Genomic DNA, 14901 nt, shown 5'->3' with positions numbered 1-14901 from the left:
ATGACATTTGCAAATCCCAGCTGGGCCAGCTCAGTCATTCTTTACTTCAACATTGGGTAATGGTAATACCTTTTACTGGCAGTGCGATGAAAACGCACATTCCATGTTGTGTCTTAATGTCCTGTAAGTCTGAAAGCATGTGAAGGTAATGCCTACCTTTTTGTGGAATGCATGGAATGGATCTGTTATGTATGGTATATGTCTTTAATTGTTCCTGGGAAGTCATTTGACATGTCTGAGGTGTTGGGCCGAATTGATAACATTTGGAGATCCTGGTGGGGTTTATTGATGTGTTTTACCTTTATCATGTGTAAAATACCTACATATTGTACGTGTACATGTGGATTTACTTAAATGTAACAATTGCAACTACCAGAAGCAGAGGCCAACATAGAATAACTTGGCTGTGTTGCGTGTGTCTCCTCTCTCACACATCATACGCTGTGCCTCCCAGGTTGCTCTCCACTTAACTCTGCACCTCACAGGCTACATGTGCTACTCAGTAGCGTGAAAGTCGTCCTCCGAATCATTCTCCATGTCACCTGCTGCCCAGGTTATTACACACGCTGTTCGTCATTGTTGTTGTTTTATATGTGTGCGTTCTTTTGGATATGTGTAGTTACGGAAGAGTCAGGAATCAGTGTGGTGGAGGTTGCAACAGGGTAAGTGGTCATTGGCCTGTCGCGGAGTAAGACATTCTGTGGCCTCTGTGATGATGATCTGTTGACTGGGGGTGAGTGTCTGAAAAGTTTCAGCGCTCCGTCCATCATCTCCTTGTGTTTGATATGATGATCTGTTGAACCTGTGCTGACTTGAGGGAGTCGGGCTCAATGGTTAGAGCGGCAGACCCTGAAGCAGTGTTCTGGCCAGGGACCAGGGTTCGATTCCCGCCTCGGCGAGGCTCGGGCTCAATTACCTCAGACCTGTCTATTCTCGCCTCGGTGCCTATTCTAATCACGAGCCCCACGCTGCAACTCTGGGCAATAGCTTGCTTAGCCTCCACACCGGCCCCAACAGCGCTAAGGATGCCTGGCTTCACCCTGGGGGTGCCCAGGAGTGGACACTTCACAGGGAAAGCCAGGAGGGGTTCCACAGCGGTATGAGTATCAGCGCCAGGAAACCGCAAAAGGCGACACCGCAAGGTGGCCGTCTGGTGACAGTGCGCTATATAAGTACCTTGACATTTACATTTACATGTGATTGGTGTGCTTGCAGGTTGAAAGGGCAGTGGCCTTTGTAGAGTAGGAGATTCCTTTAGTTATTTGCTGTCCTTTTGTATTGCGAGCTTCTTAATTTCATCGTCTGGGTGGCTTATGGGTATTACACTTTTAGTTCCTGTTATGGGTGCCATATGCGTCTCTGTTTCTGCTGTACGTTTTATGCTGTTTGTTTGTTGGTAGAGTTATTTATTATTTGGTTGCTTGTGAAAAAGAATAAATGTGTGTATTATGCCCTATTTTTTTTCGTCTGAGAGTACTGTTTCTTCGAACGTACAGAAATGTAAGAGTTCCTGCAGAGCAAAACAGTGTGTCTGAATTGTGCAGCTGACAGCACCTTAAGCTTATGGTGAGGTATGTTCGATACGTCTTTTGGCTGAAAGAGTAAAGTACATATATGTTTGTACCTATACAAGTAGACTTCGCTTCTTGTAACTTGTGGTATAGAAAACACGTTGTTGTAATTCAGTTATTTAAGTGGGACGGTACTGTCAGGTACTGAGTTCCTGCACTTCATTGATTTGAAAGGGAGAGTACTAGTACTTCTTAGCTCTGCTGCAATACATTTATAATCGAAGAGTCACGACAATTCTCACAAGCAAAGAGGCACGCTTGATTGTGAGTACCGGCACTTCTTTATTGAACTTTAAGCATTAGTGTAAATCGCCGTTCGCTGCCAACGGCAAACACTTAAACGGTGTTCACTTTTCGATGTGTCGTTTTGCCTGGCCGTGGGCTCCGAATTCTGTACGCAACTGCAGAGTAAACACAGTGTGACATTTGGGAGGGAGGGGTGGAGGGGGGGAAGCAGGCCACTGACAAGATTGTTGTGTGTAAAAGGCCGCTTTATTGGAAACAGGTGCACATTACAAATTAAAATCCTTGGCCGAAACGCCTTCCAAAACTAGGCCTCACTAAATATAACATGCCTAGCCCCGCCCCCCGCCCCCTCCCCTAAATACCTTCGAGCCCGCCCCCGCCCGTACATTACAACATTACAACAATATAAAAACATTATAAAACATTATAAAACATTACACTCCTGTATAACCCCCCAACAATCTCTAAATCCAAACCTTCTGTTAACCAAAACTCCCCTGCCTGCCCCTTTTCAGCTATCGGCCCCCAAACTGTGTAACCGAACTAAATTTACCAAACTAACCTTTTCCTGTCGATAACCCCAACTCAACCCCAATAACTCCACCAACTTCCGGTAAAACTGACCAGAATTCACCATAACCCCCGCACAGCACCTGCTCCAAGCGACAAAGTACAAACATAGCAGAAACCCTTTGCACATCTGTTCCCACAAAACGCCTGAAAAATTTCGCAAAAGGGGGAAAAACTGGAAAAACGTATACTAAAAACCCAAAACCCCGAAACGAAAAAGTGGAGAAAAAGCACCCAAAAACGTGTTTTTTGAGGGGGGGAGGGGGGGGGGGCAAAAAACACGACACTATCCTCGCTCCCGGCCACCAGGTCACCAAACCTAAAATGGTGGCCGGGGGCGGGCTCCCAAGGTATTTATACCTGGGCAACATTCCGCTACTTTTGGGCTCTAATTGGGCTGCCTTTGGGCTATCTTTTCCCTACTAGCAAGCCCAAGTTCGAAAAAACCGCGCAGGGCCCGCAAACCCCTCCCTCCACACGCCCCCTCCCAAACTGCCCGGGGGTGGGGACTCCCTGCGGTCGCCTTCCCCCCCCAAGCCCCCCTTTTCAAAGTGGCGGTCTCCATTGGGTGCCACTGCGGGCACGCGATCCCCCAGTCCTGAGTATTGCATTGTGAGCGCGTGAGAGGTTATCACAGCGCGTGCAGCAGGGCCTGCCCTTTGTGCAGAGGGTGAATGCCGCATTGTGCACCGGCTCTGGGAAACGGTCCAGGTCAGGTGAAGAGATAGAAGGCGGAACAGTGCAAGCCCGCTGGCCCCAGGGCAGGAGCAGTGGTCAAATTATGGGGCAGGGAAGATGTTCTTGATTAGCGAGCAAAGGTCATAGATTGTCAAAAGTACCTTTGTTTCGCCCAGTCTAATTATTTTTGCATAGCCATCCAGTCATCTAGCAAGCAGCGGCGTAATGCACACAGCCGAAGCCGGCAGGAGCAGTGAGTGTCCGCCTGTTGGTCATTTGTATCCGCGCTAACAACGCACCTTTTAATTCAAGATAAATTGATCCGTGAATTGATATTGTCTGCCTGATCTTTTATTAAGTCATGTTTCCTTAAACTTTGTCTTGTTTTATTTAAAACTATTTAAAACAGAACATAACTTATGTACAATTGTCTTGATCGTAAACTGGGTGCGCATTGAGCCTTTGCTTAAGAAAGTAACCCCGGTGAAGGTTGTTACATTTGTTCACTTCAATTGTTTTTTGACGGCTGGAAAGTATTCCGTGGTCGAAATTTAGCTGACTCAAAAAAGTTGCAGTAATTTTATGCAGGTGGCTGACAAAAACATGTTTTTCTTACACAGCCAGTGTGATTTTATCTCTGTCATCCATTTTTGGAAGCTGCTTTTTCGTGATAATCTTTTAGTATCTCTAAATTATCTGCATTTTTAACACGATGAATAGGAAGTAGTTGGAAATTATTTAAAGCTAGACTCTTGCCCCTTGATTAAATATATGCCAATATAAGATATTTACCTCCTCGTGGTACCTTCCTGCTATTATGTAGATTTGGGGAGTTCTTTATAGTACCCCAGACAGTTGCTATGCCTCATTCCTAATCCCTGCGTGTCCTGGGTCCTCCCTCTTTGCCTCTCCTGCTGCTCTGGACCCTCTTTTGCACTCCCTCGCCCACCTTCTCATTCAGCCGGTTGGTTGTCTACGGTGAGGCATCCCCCGCGTATTACTGATTCCTTCTGTACCATACAAGCACCTGGGAGGAGATCATCGTATTCACCAGTCACCTTCTATGTTTACTCTCTCTTGTTCTTGCATTTCATCACTCCTCTCTGCCTAAGATGTCTAAGGCGGCCTTGGAGTAGAACTGGCAGCTACAATTACCTGTTGCTGGTAACTAGGCCACTTCTGTTTGTAAAGTGCTTATTGCTGCTCTGAGGCTGCCTCAAGTGGAAGAAAGGATGGGGCAGGAAATGACGGAGAGCTTTTGAATGGAAAGGCCATGCTCAAAATACGCACAGCGCACCTGTTGGCTGAGTGGTGGGGCATATTGGTTAGTCAACCATGTGAGTCGGGTGGACTGGAAAGGAAGTTGTGAGCAGAGGAGGCAGTGGCAGCAGTGTTTAGCAATGGAATTGGGGCTGAACTCCCTTTCAAATTCAGCAACGTAAGAAATGTTAAAAAATAAAAAATGAAAGGAGGAGGGGATGAGGTAATCCAACCAATGTGTAGAGACAGGACCTAAGTGTGAGCTACTGAGAGGACACACATAGGGTTTAAAGAATGAAAAGCAAAACATTCTGAATGAATATTGAAAAGAACTCGGGTCCTACTATGCGGGAAACCCCCACACCTCCTGCAATCTCTTGACTTCTGAAAATCATCATAAAAAAGACAGTTTTCAAAGGACTGCAACACAGTGGTCAAGGCTGTGCACAGACATTACGCTGCATTTTGTACATATTAACAAAGGGCTCTGAAAATGTTAAACTTTCCGAAGGCCTACTATTCTCTAAATTTTAAGGTTGAGCCTAGCAGACGGCGCACTCTGTCGAGTTGTAAATGACATATTTAGATTGCCAAGAACATACAGAGGCTTGCAGCCTGCCTATTGCTTACCCCTGGTTGGCTTTAGTGTCACTCTTATTTGCTTGCTTCTTATTCAGTGGGGGTGCTTGTTTCAACCTGCCAATATTCTGTTTGTCCCACCCATGGATCATAGCCTCTTTACAGTATCTTTGATTGGCTTGTTTCTATGCTTCCTCTACTCCACATCCGGGCAACTACGTTTGTTCGATTTGTTTAAGCACTCCATGAGGTTGTATGTGTTTTCCAGCTGTCTCCCTCGTTTGTTTTTCTGTCCCCCTCCGCGTTGCTCTGTCTCGCCTATGTGCTTCTCTCTCCTCGCCCACTATTTTGTTGCTCACTCTCACCTGTGTGCTTCACCCTCCCTACATTCCACATTGCTCACTTTCACCCATGTGTTTTTCTCCCTTTGCCATGTGTTCTCTCCCTCATGTTCATTCTCCCCCTGTCAGCGGTGTTGCTTCTTTCCCCTACTATTTTGCTTCTCTCCCCCTGCTGTGTTTCTTCTCCCCCTGCTGTGTTTCTTCTCCCCCTGCTGTGTTTCTTCTCCCCTGCTGTGTTTCTTCTCCCCTGCTGTGTTTCTTCTCCCCTGCTGTGTTTCTTCTCCCCTGCTGTGTTTCTTCTCCCCCTGCTGTGTTTCTTCTCCCCCTGCTGTGTTGATTCTCCTTCCCCTGCTGTGTTGCTTCTCCTCCCCCTGCTGTGTTGCTTCTCCTCCCCCCTCTGTGTTGCTTCTCCCCAACCCGCTCTCTCAACCAGCAACGCACGCATCTGTTTTTTTTGTTGTTGTTGTTAAAAGCGCTCTCACGCTGTCTTTTGATACATCTTGGATCATTAAATAGAAAGAATAGAAAAGACTGTGTGTTTTTGTTCTTGCTTTTCAATGTAAACTTTTTATATGTCTTTCCTACCAGAGGCAAAAAGACATATTAAAGTGGACTTTGAGTCCACCTAATATATAAAATTGGTTGGCTTTATTATCAGTCGCATTTGCTTGCTTTTTATTTGTCAGCTTGTTTGGGCTTTCTTTTCTCTTCTTGTGGTTGAGCATGACTTCATTACTTGAATACTTCCACTGCTTAGTTTTCAGGCACTACATGTTTTATGGTTAAGCACTCCTTGAGAGGTCATGTGTTTTCCATCTGTCTCCCTTATGTACTTCTCTTCCCCCCACCACCGGCCTTCCATCAGCTTGCTCTTGCCCGTATGCTTCTTCCCCACTCCTGTACGTGTTGTGCGTACACTTGAGTGCTTCTCCCCCCTCCCACCCTGAGTGTTGCTTTCTCGTCCCCCCACTCCACGTTCCTCTTTTCCCCATGTGGTCTCCTTTTTGTTGCTTCCCTCGCCTGCACCTTGCTTCCGCCCCTTCTCTCCGTGTTGCATCTGCTTCTCCCTTTGCTGCTTTCCTCCCCCTTTGCTTACTTCCCCCACCCTCGGTGTTGCATTGCCCCACCCACCCCTTCTGTTTCTTCCTCCCACCTGCGCCCTTCTTGTTGCTTTCCTCCACCTGTGTCTGGAAAACAGAAAAAAACCACTTTTGAACGATTTTTAAAAAAACATATTCCTACACTGATAAGTAATTATAAAGAAAAAACACCTGCCTCATATTGTAGATGCGTGCATGAGTGGTGTGTGCACCTTTTTTGAGACCAGTCCTTTTAATTAACTGTCTTCTATGGCAGCCCTGTCGCCTCCCCCAAGCAACAGTGCAATAGCTCTACGCAAGACAGTGTTATGCTGTGCATTGCTAACATCCATCCAAGGCGATACATAGCAGGTTCTAATAAAACAAATAGAAATATGCTGTCAGGCTGCCATTTCTGTCACACTTTTTAATAACAGCACTCGTGTAACTACACAAGGGCTCTTTATATTAACTCAGTGAAAGCTTGCGTGTTTTTTTCATGGAAAACAATAACTAAAATTATAGAACAGACTATGCAGAGCAATTCATTAAGATTTTATGCTGAAGCAATTATTTGGTTCCACAGAAAAAACTCAGAAATCACAAAAACTACAAAGCTTGGAATTTTTTTTTGCTAATTCTATAGCGTAACACATGCTGTATTTCTGTGGTTGTGTTGGGTTATGTTAATAAACAGTAGTCAAAATACTTTTGTCGCCGCACAGAGGGCAGGTGCTATCAAATGCCGGGCCAGATATTTGATATCAGTGGCTAAGTGTCCAGCCAGGGTCCCCTCTCCGACCCTCGGCAGAAGGGAGAGGGTGGATTGCAAGTGCTTTTTTTATTTTTCTGCGAGACTGTGCATCTTTTCTGTGACATTAATCTTTTTGAATAATCTGTAACATAACCACCAAATGATGAGAGAAACCTTCCGCTTTTGTTTGGCTTGTCAAATTATAACTCGGTATGTTTTTTTCCTTCAGCAGAGCCTCGTGTTTTTAGGTCTCGTCTGACCCAGCGCATGCGCTGGTCTGGCGAGTCTTATTGAGAGGGCTCCAAAAAGTGCTACCAGGCCAGCCTACACCTACAGTGCATGTGGGCGGGCGCGCGCGTGCGTCTCGCTTTAGCGCGATTACTTTCACTTATGTTTGATCGCGATCACTTTCGCGGCCGCACGGCCGCTTTGATGTTCTCCGATAGGCTTCAATAGATTGCAGCAGTTAAAACAAGCATTGGCATAGCCAATAGTTCTCGCTTTTGGGACCTTATAAGTGTTTAGTTATGCAACTGTTGCATGGCTAAACACTTATAAGGTCCCAAAGGCGAGACCTATTGGCTATGACAATGCTTGTTTTTTGTGTGGTCTTGCCTAAATGATTGATGTGAAACCTAAAATAATGAAAATAAAACCCATAAGCCCTTGTGGTCGACCCTACTTGGTGGCCAGTGTTGCTGCATCAATGCACTCTCCTTGTGAGTACATTTGTGTTCGGGCTGTCACTCTCACGTGCTTCTCTCCCGTGTGCTCCAAGTTACTCAGTAGCACGTGAGCTTCTCTCCCTCCCTCTCGCGCACTTGTTGCTCTATTTCCCCCGTGTGCCCCTCTTCTGCCCGTTGTCGCTCTCACTCGTGTGCTTCTCCTTTGCCCTTTGTTCTCCCATGTACCCTCCCCCCCTTGTTGCTTCCCATCGCTCTCCATGTTGCTTCCCCCTTGGTCGTTCCCCTCAAACGCTCCTCCAGTGACAGATTTAACAAAAGAAAAACACTTTTGCGCTCGTTTTTTTTAAAGTTTACCTATCCATTCTGGATTGCTCAATAAAAACACTAACGGCACCTGCATCATTTTGTAGGCATGTGCATGCGCTCGGCTGCAAAGTGACGCAACCGTGTCATTGCACTTTATTTTTCTTTAGCCATGGGGCACAGCATTGGCAAAAACAATTGGAAACACTAGTAGGTACCAAAGCAGAGACCTGTTGGCTTTGCCAATACTTGTTCTTGTTTGCACAGCAGGGCTGTAATTAAGCAGCCCCTGTAATAATTGCCTTTTTTTTGCACCATTTATGTTGATTGCAAAAATGGAGGCTCTATTATTCACAAAAGCAAGTTACAAGTAGAAGAACCGCGCAAGGAGCTGGATCTGGTCAGCGCAGCCCCAAGTGCAGGTTGAGCTTCCAACGGACACAGGCACAACACTGGCTACTTGACATCCCATAACTTCCAGACAGGAGCAGCACAGCTCTTCCAGGCACACGGAACACAGAGGTTCGAGACACAACAAATACACCATTGATTGACAGTTAATACGTTTTAATATGTTCTTATGCGGCAGATTCATATGGCAGAAAGCCCGTGGTTAAGCGTCCTATAAAGAGCTCTTATTTATCATGTATTGCTTTTGATTTCACGTGGACTTATGCAGTTTCGTGCAGGGCTCATCTCCAGTCTCGAAGCAGAGTTTAACAAGGCTTGTTCACAAAGGCAACCGAAGCGTTGTGCTGCCAGCCCCTTCTCCCTTTGGCGTGCTTCATGGCCAGTGAGTAACAGGTGACTGGTCTGTAGCAGGGTACTCAAACCCTAGCCTGGCTCTGCTTGGGTACACCTGTCATGACGTCAGCCCTGCTCCACCTGGCTAAAGCCCACCCGCAGAGACCTGGGCTCTTCGGGTGGCAGGCACGTGAGGCCCAGGTGCCAGGCGGCTGCACGTGCTATTGTGTTACTCCACTGCCCCCAGGCTATGGAGCCCCCCTCGGTATTGTGTTTCGACTCAGTAATTAGATGAATAACTCATCAGGGCTGTGGAAAATAGAATGGTTTGTCGAGCGGCAGGCTCTGTGCATGAGCGGTTTCCGAGTCGACAGCCCCCTTTATTCGAATAATAAGAGTTGTACCTTAGAAAGTAACGTTTTCAGCTCAAACATTTGGCATATTTTACTAATGGGCAATTATAAAATTAAATATGGGACACACACCACCCACAAAAGTGCTGAGACAGTTTTGCCAAGTTCTCAGTTTTTTCCTTCATTTTCCAGTTTACCTTGGCTCGAGCAAAGATATCCCCTGTGTATCAGGTTTATTTTTCAGAGCTTTTCAATGCACAATGGCAAATGCATGCAGATTTTTTTAATGCAGGTTTGTCTTTGGCTGACATTTTTCTGTATGAGGGCATTGCATGGGCGAAGAACACAAAGGATCAGATTCAGAAAGATTTTGCTATGACGTTCCCTTTCAGTATTTCAGGCTCACTCCTTGAATTCAGAGGTAGCCCGCGAGTACTGCAATCGTTAGTCACACGTATTCATGGCTATTCTGATTTGGGCCCTAATTGTTTTCTGCAAAGCACATCTAATGGAGAACCTTTAAAGGATATGCACAACATACATTGTTGCAAAAGACATGCTTTTCAGGCAAATATGGTAAAGTGAAAACATTTGCGTCCTTTATAATGTATAATTCTCCATGCATCTTCACAAAGTTGCTAACTAAGTGGGACATTTTACACATTTCTATAAAATATGACTTGTGACACGTTCTGCAAAGGTGTTCTAATTCTATATTAAAATTACTATAATATATACATACATTATTAATGATACAAAATAATAATACAATTATTTACCTTGAAGAGTTACAGGAGTGCATATTATCGTGTGTTTATGACACATTTTTTGGGGTTTTGAGATCTACTGAACAATTTCAAGAAGAGTAACAATAAATTACAGTTAAACAATGCTGCAAAGTTATCCATCACTCCCCCCTGATCAAGTGAATGAAACATGGATTCATCTTATATGTGCCAACCACCAGGAGTCTAGCCATCAAAATAAGCAAAACACCCGCTCCCCAAGATCTTGTGATGTTTCTCCAGACAGCCTTGGCATTTATAAACAAGTTTTTCTGCAGCAGCGCTGTAGTGCATCCCCGTGGCCATTCAGTCAGTGGTGGTGGCTGTGTGGAACGCCAGTGTTGCGCAATGTCCCTTTTTCCAAGAAGAAAGCCCAATGCAATGAGTGCCCTTGTGCAGCGACCTCCTCCCCATTCCTTTATCAGCCCCAGTCTAACTAGTTTCGGTTCGGGGATCCCCATCCCACCCATTAACTTGGGAGAGGGCAGTGCACACATTCCACCAGTATTGTTTTGCAACAGGACATTCCCATACTGTGTGAAAGAAGGTACCCAGGGGATGTTGACATCGTATGCACTGGAGGTCATGCCTCTGTGCATCTTATTTAGCCTTGTTGGACTATAGTAGATCCGGTGCATATACTTTAGCTGGATGAGGGCGTAGTTTCATAGAGATCGCTAGCGCCCAAGGGGCCATTCAGGGCTCCACCCAGTCTTCCTCCTCTAAGGGCCCTACATTGCGTTCCCACCGTTCCCTCAATGCCACCATCGGGTCCAAAGTGTGTTTACCAGGGTACGATAAATGATAGAAATGGCTTACCTGCTATCTTGGATTCTGTGAAATATTTCCAGGGGATCATTTTGAAGTACAGCTTGCGAGGGAGCCCTCAAGTGCGTGGTGGAGCTGTAGATATCGATTGAATTGCGTTTTATGCACTGGATATGGGTCTACGAGGTGCTGAAATCTGCACATCGAACTGCCCCTCCAGACATCCCTGACATGTCTGATTGAAGGGTACGGAAAAAGTCTGGCAGGATAATGTGTGGGTAATTCTGGAGCGTGTGAAGGAATCGAGGTAGCGCTAGCATTTTAAACAGTGCCGCTCTGCCCGCTAAAGTCAGGGGGAACCTTTCCCAGTGGTCCAAGTCTCTCCGTGTGCAAGTGACTAGGGGGATAATATTTAGGTACCATGCCTGTTGTGTGAGTGCGATGTTCATCACTAGATATTTGAAGTGTTGGATTTCCCATTGTATGGGGGCGGCTGCCTTAGTGTCTTCTTGTGCATCATTCAGAGGGATGTAGGAGGATTTGGGCCAGTCTACTGTGCGGACGGATGTGTCCGCATATGCCAGCGCCTGCAATAAAGTCAAGGGATGGGGTACCGAAGTGTCAGGGTCACTAATATATGTTAGGAGGTCATTTGCGTAGAACGATACCCCGTCTTTGCATCCATAGGACCATCGAAACCCAATAAATAGCGCATCCCGTATCGTGTTAATTATATCACCTTTCTACCACGTTGCAGTGGATATTTTTCCTCAGGTCATGTGACCTTCATGAATTGTAGGTTGTTGCGCATTTGCCTCAAACAAGTGTGAAAGAAATGGCAGGATAGTTTCAGATGATGAAAGGTGATAAAGGTGCAGTAGTATGCCTCCTATCATCCTATCATGTCTGTTTTTTGCTACCCTGGGCTGCATTATATATAGTGCCCCAGGGGTGCAACAGCTAATTGCTCCCGCAGGTCCCTGAGGTATTATAGGAGGGGTCGCAGATGCACGAACAACCCTCTTTTGTAATATTGATTGTGCTGGGACACATTTTGCACTGGCAGGATCACACCTGCGCTGTACTATGGGCATTCCACAGAGGGAAGGAAGCTGACTGGAGGCCCATGGACCGTGCCACATAGAGGTGACGCACAGTCACAGGCCCCCAAGGACACCCCTTGAGAGTAATGGCAAGGAGGCCTCCAGGATCCCCCTCCCCAAGGCATATCCCTTCAGGAGGGAGGGGGGGGCGGGGTCACTCAATGCACCCAACGTCAGGGAAATCTATGTTCTCATTTGAAAGTAAGGCCTGTTAGCGGCTGCACAGAGCAAGAGGGTCTACCGGCTTCAAACAACTGGTCCGTCCATTACTAATAAAGCTCGTTCACAGGCGGGCGAGCCGGGAGACATCCGGCCATGTGGCTCTGTTATATAGTGACTCGATTTTAACTATAGGAGAGTAGAGCTCACAGCAAATGGCATCCCTGTCTTAACTGACAAGAAATTTGGACGGCGTGATAACGGGGCCTTAGAGGGACGCTTCATTCTTTTGGAGGGGTGTGGGACTGTAAACTCTGGTGTGAAAGAGGGGAGCCCTCTTGCTCTCGATACCACACTAACTTTTTGTCCATCGGGCGCGCTGACGTCAAACGCTGAAGGGCCCGCGTGGGAGATGCGCAGGTAGAGAGCGGACGGCGGCGGCGGACAGCTGTCCCCTCACTCACTGGTAATTGCTGCCCCCCCCCCCCCCTGATGCGTGTCAGGTGGACAGGGCCTCTGTCTCCCCTTTGTTCCGCGCGCTCCTTTGAAGGCCAGCGCGGGGCGTCCTGGAAGGCACTGGACCTGAACCACCGAAGCTGCTGGTTAGCCCATTCTTCCACGGAGAGTCACAGATACGAGGGAGAGACAAGGTGCAAACCTGCGTCCTGACCCAGGCGGTGGGCGAGCCTCCGGCCTCCAGGCGCCCGGGAGCAGCGGGCTTCGCTCTGTCTCCAGACTCCGTCGTGCGGTGCGGTTTGTATCTGCATGCCTCTTCCCCCGCTCTGGGCCTTTGGTCTGAGGGGTTAAAACCTCTATTTATTTTAAATATTCTTCGAGACTCTATCCGCAATATGAAGAACAATAATACAGGTTTGTGGTCACAAGATTCACCTGAATCCAAAGCCGTGTTTTATTTTATTCAATAGCATTGGATTCGTCCACCGATACTGGACTAGATGAAGTGTTACTGAAAACTTGATGCCAGCTAGAATCTCTGATAATAGATGCCTCGAAGGAACATGACCCGTGTGTTCTAGAGTGCGTCATCATATCACCAACGCCACTCCTTAACTGCTGTTGGTACCTGTGCATGTCCTAGGACAATCCCCACACCACCATGCCAGGTCTCTCTTCTTGCTGCAGTCTGCGGCTGTCCATATTGCCTTTTCTTACTCTCTACTCTCACCCTCGCAATCTAGAGAACAGAATAAAAAACTTTTCTTTACTCGGTTCAACATCACTCATATTTGGCAACAAAAAGCATTCCAGAATGTTCATTTGACAGATTATGTCTGCGTTGGTTTTCAGATGTTTTGTGATATAATTCGTCAGATGGCCCCTTTAAGCCAACTCTAAAGTACCGCCGACAAGTATTGAATTTCACGGCTTATGCCACATTTCCAATGGCCCTGGTATGAACATTGCCATGTTTTTGGGATTATACTGTTAAAAAAAGGATTTAAATAGACAAACCATCCATGTTGTGACAGCTTCCCAAATTATTCTAAATACATAATCTGCTGGATTTGTCACTTTTTACATTTCCCTAAATGATACATCCAGCTACATTAATCGTAAGGATGTTGTTTAGATCTGTTGAAGGGGTTTGGGTTGCTGTAATCATGTAAAACTGTATACAGCAACATCATTTCCCACGCAGGTGCCTTTACTACATATGCTAAGTATGGATAAGGCAACAAAAAAAAAATATATATATGTGTATGTGTGTGTGTATATATATAACAATTTGTAATGGAAGCAATTTTAGGGTTCAGGGGTGAGTAGTGATAATGGGAGACTTATGTCGTTTTTAGGTCTCGCCTGACCCAGCACATGCGCTGGTCTGGCGAGACATTTTGTGAGGGCTCCAAAAAGTGCTACCAGGCCAGCCTAGAGCTACAGTGCATGTGCGCGGGCGCGCGCGCCGCGCTTGACCGAGGTTACTTTCGCGGCCGCACTGCCGCTTTGATGTTTGATCGCAATCACTTTCGCGGCCGCACGGCCGCTTGGCATAGCCAATAGGTCTCGCTTTTGGGACCTTATAAGTATTTAGTTATGCAACTGTTGCATAGCTAAACACTTATACGGTCCCAAAGGCGAGACCTATTGGCTATGCCAATGCTTGTTTGGGTTTAGGGGTGGGCAGTGGTAAAGGAAAGTTCAGAGTAAATTTAAAAATGGGGGTTGTGGTACCCCTAAAAAAGAAAATAATTAAATATAAATGTAGGGTGTAGGGGTGGGCAGTGGGTAAATTTAAGGATTTAGGGGTGGATAGTGGTAAAGGCAGGTTAGGTGTGATTTAAAAAAAGGTGAGTTTGGGGGTGAGAAAAAATATGTCAGGTTTTACTTACCTTATATATCAGGGGTTTTACTTACCTTAAATGTAATCTTGCGTGTAAAAGGTATACGTAGTAAAGGCATTCGTTGTAAGGTCATACAGCCTCTCTTGAAATATGTTTTTTCACCTTAATGCCCCAAATGAGTCGTCCCGTTTTCTGCATGCTATCTTAACTACTAGCTCAAACATTGATATGTTTTTTGATACACGCAATGGGAGATCTGAAACCTTCATCCAAATCAGGCCCTGCTCGAAGAATGTTCTACACTACGAGTATTCACATTTCTGCTTCTCACACAGTTCTGCTGGTCAGATTTTGATTTTCAGGAACATATGCATTATTTTGCAATGTCCTTGTTTTTATTCTCTCTTCCCCCCTCCATGAAATGCTGTTGAATGCACCTTCAAGTCATGATACGGCATATCGTTACTCAGCAGGTGTTTTAGTTTTTTTTAAAGGGGGGTTCGTGTAGAATTGGCTTACCTCGGAGGAGCAGTAAAGTGCTAGGCAGAAAACATTTGTACTGTAGCAGGAACACCTTGAACTTGCAGCTCTGCACACGAACAGTACGGGTACACCGTGC

General features: G+C 46.1%; 1 protein-coding gene across 5 annotated transcripts in view; it reads left to right on the top strand.

Annotated features, from left to right (window-relative positions):
* The window catches only part of SHROOM2 (shroom family member 2), a 463222-nt gene that overhangs the window by 208793 nt on the left and 239528 nt on the right, over positions 1-14901 (top strand). The gene's annotated exons all lie outside the window — the stretch shown is intronic.

This window comes from Triturus cristatus, chromosome 8 (assembly GCF_964204655.1).
Source record: "Triturus cristatus chromosome 8, aTriCri1.1, whole genome shotgun sequence".
NCBI lineage: Eukaryota > Metazoa > Chordata > Amphibia > Caudata > Salamandridae > Triturus > Triturus cristatus.
This window is presented reverse-complemented; position numbering and strand designations above follow the sequence as displayed.